The sequence below is a fragment of the Panthera tigris genome, chromosome C1, assembly GCF_018350195.1.
Source record: "Panthera tigris isolate Pti1 chromosome C1, P.tigris_Pti1_mat1.1, whole genome shotgun sequence".
NCBI classification, from domain to species: domain Eukaryota; kingdom Metazoa; phylum Chordata; class Mammalia; order Carnivora; family Felidae; genus Panthera; species Panthera tigris.
Window position 1 is genome coordinate 18,747,551 of NC_056667.1, and position 10,822 is coordinate 18,758,372.

The window sequence follows — 10,822 nt, forward strand, 5'->3', positions numbered from 1 at the left end:
TTGTCTTTGTATATAAACTTTCTCAGTATTTCTCTGCCTTTCAAATACGCTATCATAAAGACTGAGAAAATGTGATTCCTTATTTCCCACATTGCCATTCCATCCCAGTTTATTATAATAAAGGTCTATTCAGTGCTCAGTGTATTCCAGGAACTGCCCCAGATTCTGGGACATATCCATGAAAGAACCAATGCCCCTGTTCTTAGCTCATAATGTGACCAGACCTTTAGAAATTCAGAAAATTGCTACCTTCAAAGACATCTAGCAGTTCAGGAGTCCCAGATTGTGAACTTTTTAAATTAATTTTTTAATGTTTATTTGGCGGGGGGGGGGGGGGGGGGGGCGGTGGGGACAAAGAGAGAGGGAGACACAGAATCCAAAGCAGGCTCCAGGCTCTGAGCTGTCAGCACAGAGCGTGACATGGGGCTCGTACTTACAAACAGCAAGATCATGACCTTAGCCAAAGCTGGACGCTTACCCGACTGAGCCACCCAGGCACCTCTGAGCTACCTTATTTAACAACTCAACTTGCTTGTTTAAAAAAAAAAAAGTATTTTATTCATTAATTAACTTATTCAGCCAATGTTTATTGAGTGTTAACTTTGAGCCTAAGGTATAGCAATAAACAAATTGGATAAAGTATCTGGTGTGATGAAACTTGTATTTTCATGGAAGAGACAGGCAATAAGCAAATAAAGAATATGATGTCAGGTAGTGATAAGTATTTTGAAACAAAGCGAAGGTGAAAAGATGACTTGTGGGGGAGACTGCTCTGCAAGATAGGGTGTGAGGACTGCCTCTTTCAACAGGAAACATCCGAGCAGAGACTTGAAAGGAGTGAAGGAGCTCACTGTGCGTGGGGGATGAACGTTCCCAGTAGAGAGGCCAAGTGCAAAGACTCTAGGGCAGGAGCAGGGGGTATTTCAGGGTCTGCAGCCAGTGCAACTGAGCCAGGGGGTAAAGTAATTAAGTAATGGTACTGCTGAGGTGGCCAGGAGCTAGCGCATGAATGCTCTTGTAGGATTTTATTCTCCAAGACGAGAAGCCATTGAAGCATTGGAGAACAGAAGTCATAGAATCTGACTTCTATTTTAAAGCCTCTCTGCCTGCTCTATGGAGAAAAGATGGGGGAGTGGAGGCCTAAGATAAAGCAGGGAGACCACTGAGTGATTAGAGTGAGAAATGATGGTGGCTTGCACTAAAATGATAGCATGGAGGTGGTATGCGTGTGTGTGCGTGTGCGCATGCGCGTTTAAGGTAATCACAGCAGGTGTTACTATAACTGGTAATTTTTTTTAACGTTTATTTATTTTTTGAGAGACAGAGCATGAGCGGGGATGGGCAGAGAGAAAGGGAGTCACAAATTCCAAAGCAGGCTCCAGGCTCTGAAGTGTCAGCACAGAGCCTGACGCGGGGCTCGAACTCACAGACTGCGAGATCATGACCTGAGGCCAAGTTGGACGCTTAGCCAACTGAGCCACCCAGGCGCCCCCTGATTGGTATTTTTTAATCACAAAATGTTACACATAAGAAATCATCAACACCTACAATATTCATGACCGGTACTCCTCAAACCTGTCCATCAAAAACAAGGGAAGTCTGAGAAGCTGTCACAGCTACTACATATTAACCTTCTTCTTAGGGCATTTTCAACTACAGTAACTCTGTGAAGAGCACTTTAGCTTCCTCTTCTAACCCCAACAAGAGGTAGTGCTACTCAAAGTCAATCTGTTAAAGACATAGAGACACAGAGATTGAAGAAAACTGAGCTATCGCAGTCATCCTCCCAGGGAACAGTCTCCAAGTTTTTCGTGATTCGCTTTCGGACAGGCTAAAGTTACTAGGAGAACTGGGGCTAACCCACATCTACTTCCATTTCAATTCTCATTCCATTATCCATATGGATTGAACTTTAAAACATTGTAAACTTGAACTTCAGTAAGATATTGAGAATTTTCCAGACAGCATCACTGTAGAAGTTGGCTTTGGTATCTCACGGGCATGGGTGATAACCCATAGTATAAGTTTAACTGCAAAGTTGGACACTTAAACTTTAGCAAGTTATTAGACGTTTCTGGATAGAGGTGCAGGGTTTTGTGGGTTCTGCTGTCCCGTAGGCGCTGGTGCTAACTGGCAGTATTTGGCTAAGTCTTTGTGCATGCGGTTTTCTTCGGGAGTTCTCTGTTGCCTATAAAATAATGTAACATCTAAGATTTGCTTCAAAAGAATCCAGTGAGGAGGGTTGGATACGTGTATAGATGAAACAAGATTGGCCAAGCGTTGATAGTTGTTGAAGCTACATGATGAGCAGATGAGGGTCTATTATCCTGCAATATGCACTTCTGTGTATGTCTGGAGTTTTCCGTTATCAAAAGTTTAAAAAATATATAATTATTATTTACATTATAAAAGACAAGCCTGGTGAGTAATAGGATCTAGCTAGCAATAAAGTAATGAAGGGAAGGGCAGGTGGTACAGCTGGTAGATTGTTCTTTTTTCTACACCATCTCCTTGTGGGGCAGCATATGCGGACATAGCTCAACTACACGACACTACCCCTGGAAGCTTCAATATCACAACCTCACTTCTGGCTCTAAGGTCTTATACACATCTCCATCCCCAACTATGAGGTTTCTTCATAGGCAAGAACTGGTTTGCAGGGACTAAGGCAATAAGAAGCCTCTGACTTATTCAATCTTCTTTTATAAGGGTGGGACTTTTATGGCCTCGGGTTTTCAGGGGTACTGTGGGAGCGGTTTAGAAGGATCAATCTGAATTTTAATGGGTTTGACACTTCTGATTTTGTCCCCCACATCTTTGAAAAAGGCCCACAGAGTATCAGGGATTTCAGAGAGATCTATAGCATCTACACTTCCATCAAATTCAATAGTCTCCTCAGGACAATCAATTTGGACTTGGAGAACACATCATGCTTCAGTGTCTGATGAGTCTGGAAACTCTATCTCTCCTGAGGAAAATTTTATGTGGCCTCCTAATATAGAAAGCAGGTCTCTACCTAGGAAATTCACAAGGGCAGTATCACATAATAGAAAGGTATGACTCGGAGAGAGGGCCAAGGGTAACAGCTATGGGTTCCAGTAAGGGAATTCTTCGAACTTGGCTAGAAACTCCCACCACAAAGATATTTTTATTACTCCAAGGTAGTTCTTCATGCATAATGGTAGGGTTTAAAGGAAATAGAGTTGCTCCGGTATCTATCAACAAGGTAGAAATTTCTCCATTTAAGTTTAGGTTAATTTTCCCTGATGATTTAAGGAATTATTGAAGTAGCTTACCAGGCAACTTCTCAGAGCTCTATCAGTGTTGACAGTTATCACCAGAATCTGGGAGCTGAGGGCACTCTCTTACAGGGCAACTGGATTGTTGTTTCACAGGCGCTCTATTTAAAAGTGGGCAATTCTTTTTCCAATGTCTCTTTTGATTACAGTATTGACAGGAATCTCTGTCAACTTGAGGCAAGATCCCTTGAAGTTAGGTCAGGGTCCTCATAATTGTTGCAGCTGTAGGACCATGACTTTATTTGTTTGATAACCTTTTTTCTGTTCTATTATTCTATCAAAACATTCCACAAGAGGTTGAAGCTCTGGGAGAGGAGTGATGTCCCATTCAAAATCACGTTCCTTTAGCAAATCATTGAGGTCTGCGTGAAGCCCATTAACAAAATGGCACACAGGCCAAAACTAGCCCCAGAGTCTTTTGTGGCCAGGGTGTTGTCTAAATACTAACTCTAACTAAATTCAGAAGTCTGCCACTGGCTCATCCTTTTTCTGTTTACAGGGTTGTATACGGCCCAGTATGTTCTCATAGGAAAAACTTTGAGAACTGCTTCTTGAAGCAGTTGACTCATTTTTTTCCTCTTTTTATTTATCTCTGGAAGCATGTTTGGTGGGATCCTCAAACTCTTAGGTAGGGACTTTCCAATACAGTTCTTGAAGCCATTTTTAAGCATCTTTTGGACTCACTATCATGCTAACGAACTAGTAAAAATCAGGTAGTCTAGGATCACAAGCACCAAGAAAATGTTTCAATTCTTCTGTCTTTTTAGTTTGGTCCTTTTTAGATTCTGGGAAATCATTTACAATGGCTCAAAGTTTGGTTTGAGAACACAGTTTAACTTCTGCTGAGGCTAAAGATCCCTGGTTCATTAGAAGGTCTTATCTTAAGACGTCTGATATTTAAGGGGCTTGGAGGGAAAGGGTAAAAGATCAAAGTGGTTAGTGGGTTCAGAATAATCAGGTAAAGGAGGATGAAGAGGAGCAGAGGGATTAGCTGGAGGTTGCTCAAGTCTCTCATGTCTGAAGTTTGCCCTTAAGGTTTTCATTGGCTTGTTGTAATGATTCCTCTAGAGTTTATATTTTTAAATTTAATTCTATTCTATTCTATTATTTTTTATTATTTAAACATTTTTTAGTGTTTATTTATTTTTGAAAGACATAGAGAGACAGAGCACGCTCAGGGGAGGGGTAGAGAGAGAGAGAGGTAGACACAGAATCTGAAGCAGGCTCTAGGCTCCGAGCTCTCAGCACAGAGCCCAGTGTGGGGCTCAGATTCACAAACTGTGAGATCATGACCTGAGCCAAAGTCAGACAATCAACCAACTGAGCTACCCAGGCACCCCTCTATTCTTTTTTAAGTAAGCTCTATGCCCAACATGGGGTTTGAGTGCACAACTCCAAGATCAAGAGTCATATGCTCTATGCACTAAGTAAGCCAGGCCCCCCTAGGGAGTCTATTTTAGAGTCATTTTGTCTTTTGGAGGCCTCCATACCAAACAAGGAATACATTCTATTGTTGTTGCAAGGTTCAGGATCATCTCTTTCAGGAGTATCCCTACTAAGTATCCCTATCCTTAAGATAGGCGGACTATCTTATTGACTATCTTACTTAAGTTAAAGGTCCCCCAAAGTGGCCACTGTAACTCCAAGTTTTCCTATATAGAACGCACCCATTTTTCCAAAAGGGACAAGATCCTGGTTATTAAGTGAATATACATATAGGAAGTAGGAGTTTTTGAAAGAAGCAGGGAAAGAGTTTTAGGCCAATTGGAATGAATCTTTGCCATAGAGTCTCTAAAATGGCTGTATCTATAGGGATCTCAAGAATTTTACTCCTGTCTAGAAACTCAAGGAATCATGGGTTTTCCCCCCTTACAGACAGAAGGGTAACCAAGAAACTGGAATAAAACATAGATATGCACAATAAAGTCAGAGAGCTGAAAACACAAAGAGAATGGAGTTCTGATCCAGGAGAGACTTACCTGGAACCCCGTGGTTGGTGAGAAAGCAGTGAGAACAATGGGCTCGGTAGGTACTGGCACCTGGTTACTTACCACCCTTGGGGCTCTTCAGGGGACTAGTTCAGATCCCACTTCTGACACCAGAAACTGTCAAAAATAAAGTCAGATCAAATTAAAATGTTGAGTTTATCATACATACAAGAAAAAAGTTCACAAAGTGGGAGACTTCAAACAAAAAATGGCAAGAACTTCAAAGGTATGTTATTACAGGATGCTTATAATATGAGACTGGGGAAGTTATTTAACTTTGCAATGATGGATTATTACAATGGGGGTTTCCTGACAGCAGGGGATTGGTTAAGAGTGATTATCTTACACCATTTTAAAAGAACAATTTAAGTTTTTTTTATGATTATCAGAGGCATTTACAAGACATAGCCTAAATTAAAATTCACGAGCCTAGTATCCATTTTATTTCAACAGACCAATTTAGCTACAAGGCCCTTCCTTATCTCCTCAACCAAAAGTAATTATTTGGTGGTTCTCTTTAGCAAAAGATAATTGGTACTGAGGGGGTAAAATCCCAAAGAGAATCCACTTAAAACAAGGACCAAAATTCCATAATTAAGAAGGATAAAAGGACTGATTTAGGGTCAGCCAATGTTGGGCAAAACTAAAACAAACCAAAACAGACACACACACACACACACACACACACACACACACCATAATAGAAAATAATTATACACAAGTATTACAACTTTAACATAAAAATATGAAAGACTTGAAAATATATGTTCCATTCTTTATCTTTCAGTTACATAAATGCTATTATTTAAATAGGAATAGTTAACAGAGACAATTAGTAATAATAGGACTAATTAAACAAACAACATATGAAAAACATATAACAATATTTTTATTGTCTCCTCTAATACAATAGTTAATTAACTTTTTAAAAACAATTTGAATATTTAAAATTTGAAGGTTATATTGATCTTTATTCTTTTTTTAAACATTTTTTTAAGTTTATTTATTTAAAAAAATTTTTTTAATGTTTATTTATTTTTGAGACAGAGAGAGACAGAGCATGAATGGGGGAGGGGCAGAGAGAGAGGGAGACACAGAATCGGAAGCAGGCTCCAGGCTCTGAGCCATCAGCCCAGAGCCTGACGCGGGGCTCAAACTCACGAACCGTGAGATCGTGACCTGAGCTGAAGTCGGACGCTCAACCGACTGAGCCACCCAGGCGCCCCTATTTATTTATTTTTAGAGAGAGAGAATCCCAAGCAGGCTCCACACGGTCAGTGCAGAGCCCTATACAGGGTTTGAACTCATGAACCTTCAGATCATGACCTGAGCCAAAATCAAGAGTTGGGATACTTAACTAACAAAGCCACCCAGATGCCCCTAATCTTTATTCTTAGGATGCAAAAATATGTGACTTTTTAAAAGGAGAAACTAAATACAATAGGATTAACTAAACAGACATTGCTATTCTTTTCATTTTTTAATGTTTGTTTATTTATTTTGAGAGAGAGAGAGAGAGAGAGAGCAAGCATGAGCAGGGAAGGGAAAGAGAGAGAGGTCAAGAGAAAGAATCCTAAGCAGGCTCTACGCTGTTAGCGCAGAGCTCAATGTGGGGCTCGATCTCATGAATAATGAGATCATGACCTGGGGTGAAATCGAGAGTCAGACGCTTAACCAACTGAGCCACCTGGGTGCACCAGACGTTGCTATTTTTATTAAAAAATAAAATATGCAATGGCATATTTCTTTTTATCTCGTAATTCAGGATATTTTTATTCTTTCAGTTTCCTTTTCCAATAATACTTCTTAAACTGCCTGCAGCCTTTAGAACGTCCTCCTTTTCTTTTATGTAGTGGTAAAACTGAATACAATGAAATGTAAAATCATCTTGACTTGCAACTGTGCTCTTATCAAACCCACATTACACTGATTCCTGGTGTCAGTCCAATGTGATTGCATCAACTGAAACAGCTTCTCAACAAACATATTTGAGCATGGTACACTTAGGATCTTACTTACTAGCAACAGCAGGTTTTTAGGCTTGTAGGAGTTTGTTTCCAGCTCTCCCAAAATGTCCTTCCATATTTATCTATAGGCTTCTTTTGGTAGACCAGCTATTCGTCAATCAGGTTCTTTGCATCCATAAATTCATCATAGAGGTTATCCATGTCTAAAATGTCTGTCATTTTTTAAAAATGTTAACTTATTCATTTTTGAGAGAGAGAGAGAGAGAGAGCAGGGGAGGGGCAGAGAGAGAGAGAGAGAGAGAGAGAGAGAGAGCGAGCGCGAGCCCAATGTGGGGCTCCATCCCATGAACCGGTTTGTTTTCAAAGACCACCAAGCAGTTGTGGAGTAACAGCATATAAATTTCTGTTGTATTGCAATCCTTTTCTCCATTTTCATCTTCAGTGTGTTTCCCAACTAGAGAAGGGCATTCGTCTTTTCCCACACTTTGAAAATAGGATTTTATGGTAGGCCAACATTTTAACATCTTTTCTAAGCCTGGCAACAATGACAACCATCTCGTAGGCATATGTCTAAGGAGTCTATCTCTTTCCATTTCTACAAAGTCAGAAGTCTCATTAACTGCTCCTCTGAAACTGAAGTGTCACCAAAAACTTTCATTACGTAAGAGTCAATGTCACAAGAAAGTAAATCACATCCCTGTTTAGCAGTCTGTGTACAAGGTGTGCAGGACATTTAACAGGTAAGAGGTTTCCATTTTTTAGACTGAATGGAAGTTGCTGACATTTACATCCGTACTATCTGCTGAATATGCAAATAAGTGAGCCACGTCTAGATTGTATTTGGACAGGATTATCAATGCTCTTTTGTTTAATGTTTCCTGAGGTGTCATTAAAATCTTCACAGAAACCACGCAGCCTATTTGAAACCCCACTTTTCAAATCAAAGGACCAAAGAGGTAGGGGGAACTCTTTTTTATTGCCTTGATACAACACATCACTTGACATACTGCAGAAGGCACGATTATTGGTGAGATCTGACAGAATGGGCTCCATGCTGGAAGGGACCAATACATCCATAATCAAAAGTTCCCCTTTTGTTCGTCCACAGGACATTTTAGTTGCAACCTCTGAATCCGGAAATGTAACTTCACTCAGCTTCATAGAGCAATCAAGGAAGCAATAACGTAACACATGTTCATTTGGGGGGTATGCCCACGCTAATTCAGCGACTGCTATCTTCCATCAAGCACTGGTGTCTTTTTTAGGAGAGGAAGACGCTTGTAATTGATTCAAAAGTACTGCTGGTCTCATCCCACACTTGTGGTACTCAGTCTCCGTATGTTTTTTCACACCCCCCCCTCCACCATACCCAACCCCAAATTCTTTTCTGCAAGTTGTGCAGTACGCTCTGTTTGGCTCATTTATCCAAAGCCAGTTGCCTGTGTCCTTCCGCCTGTCATTAAAACGACACAGACGTTTAGTCTTCTTTTTCGGTATTGGTTGGCTCCTGCTGGCATTGGTATCGTACTCTTGCATTTTCATCATCTCAACGCTTAGAAAACATGGTCACAATATTCACAAAGTTAAAAATTAAACTAGCATTAACTCCACCCAAAGCGCAACGGTTTCGTGGACTATGAAGGCGCATGATTAGAATGTAAGTTGCTCTGAGAAAATGCCACAATAGATACATTATGGTCAACCACAAATCATGGCTGCCAGTGTCAGTGGTCAACATAAGGCAGATAATCACCCTATTCATTTGTCACTAAAAATGATGTTGTCTTCCTTTTTGGGGGGAGGGAACATAATATGGGTTTTGTATCTCTTCCTATCCCCCAATCTCTGGCACTCTTTGCTGAAAACCCGGGCTTGTTACATCCAGGAAGGGTTTCTTGGAACGTGGGATTTTCAAGGACAGTCCCAATCTGGTATGGTTGGTCACCAAATATAAAGTTGATTACTCTCCCATTTTCATGAGTGAGGGCTTGTCTAGTATTTTCAGATCTGCTATTTTGACATTAGCAAATTATATTCAGCTAGAGTTTCTGGAAGTGTAGTCTAAGGCAAATCAAATAAAAATGGTTAACCAGGTCTTTCAGGCAATAGTTTTTTGGAAAGTTTTGTGTAGGTTAATCGGGTTTGTCTTGAACTTTGCATTATTTGTTACAGTTGCTCCTAAGTTTCTTTCTTTAACTACAGGACCAGTTCTGAGACTGGTTGGCAAGGCCATGTTGGCCATTCCCCAACATCCAGCTGCACTGGATTTTCCTATTTCTAATAGCTCCATTGTACCTACAAAGGACAAAAACAAGCACTCATTCTACAACGTATCCAAAAAAGGCTAAGAATGACAAATTAAGCATGTGCTTTATTATAAAAGCCATATAAAGATGCTTACTTATGTTTATAAAATATTTGACAATCATGTTAACCCCAGTAAATGTAAAAAAGGGTGGAGAGAGAAAACATCGAGAAAGGAAAAGTTGATTAAAAAGCTCCTATGGGGGTGCCAAGGTGGCTCAGTTGGTTAAGCTTCCGACTTCGGCCCAGGTTGTGATCTTGAGGTCTGTGAGTTCCAGCCCCACATGGGTCTCTGCACTGACAGCTCAGAGCCTGGAGCCTGCTTCAGATTCTGCCTCTCCCTCTCCCTCTGCCCCTCGCCTGCTCATGCTCTGTCTCTCTCAAAAATAAATAAACATTACCAAAAAAGTTTCTCTTAAGAACTGCCTGCAGTAGAATCCTCCACTCGGAGCCATTTAACAGTCACAATTAATCTTTAGTCCTAAGGGGTAAGAGCAATGTCCTTTAAAAATACGCTATGGATTGTATTGTACAGTTTTGCCTACTAATCAGCTAATGCCCCCACCCCCACCCCCCGCAAAACACAAAGCTACATTGTATGCATCAAAGGAAATCAAAGAAATTAAAGGACACAACAACCTTGGTTCCCAGCTTCCTCATACACTGTAGCCCCACATGTAAAAAAGGTGAACTTTGCGCCCCTCTTGACGACAAATGACACGCGCAACCTTTAACTTAAGCAAAACGGGGTTCTGCTCCGCGACCTCTTGCTGGATTTCTTCCTCCAACCACTGCGTTCTTTCGGGTACACCCTGGGCTATCGTATTATACCCTAAGCCATAGTACTGTTGCCCCCGAGTGATCCCGTAGTAATACAACCCTCCCGCAGGACCGGACCTGCTGCGAGAACTCCACCCGCTCAGCGAGTAAGACCACGAGTGGCGCCCGTGCTTTTTCTGGTGGCGCCTTCTGGACCTGGACCTGCTCCTCCTCTGGGGCGGCTCCGACTCCGGGAGAACCTCTGGCTAGAGCCGATGGAGCAAGACCAAGAACTTCTTGGGAGAAGAGCAGGCGAGCCAGGCCACAAGTGGTTCTTGTAATCAAGACTTCATTGCTTCCTGCTTTTGAAAAGGGTCACTTCCCCCAAACCGGTATTAACAGCGGCTCTAACCTAGATGACTCCCCTCCCCCCAACGGGATATTTGGCAGTCTTGAGACATTTTTGGCTGTCACAACAGCAGGAATAACCCCGGCATCCTGTGGG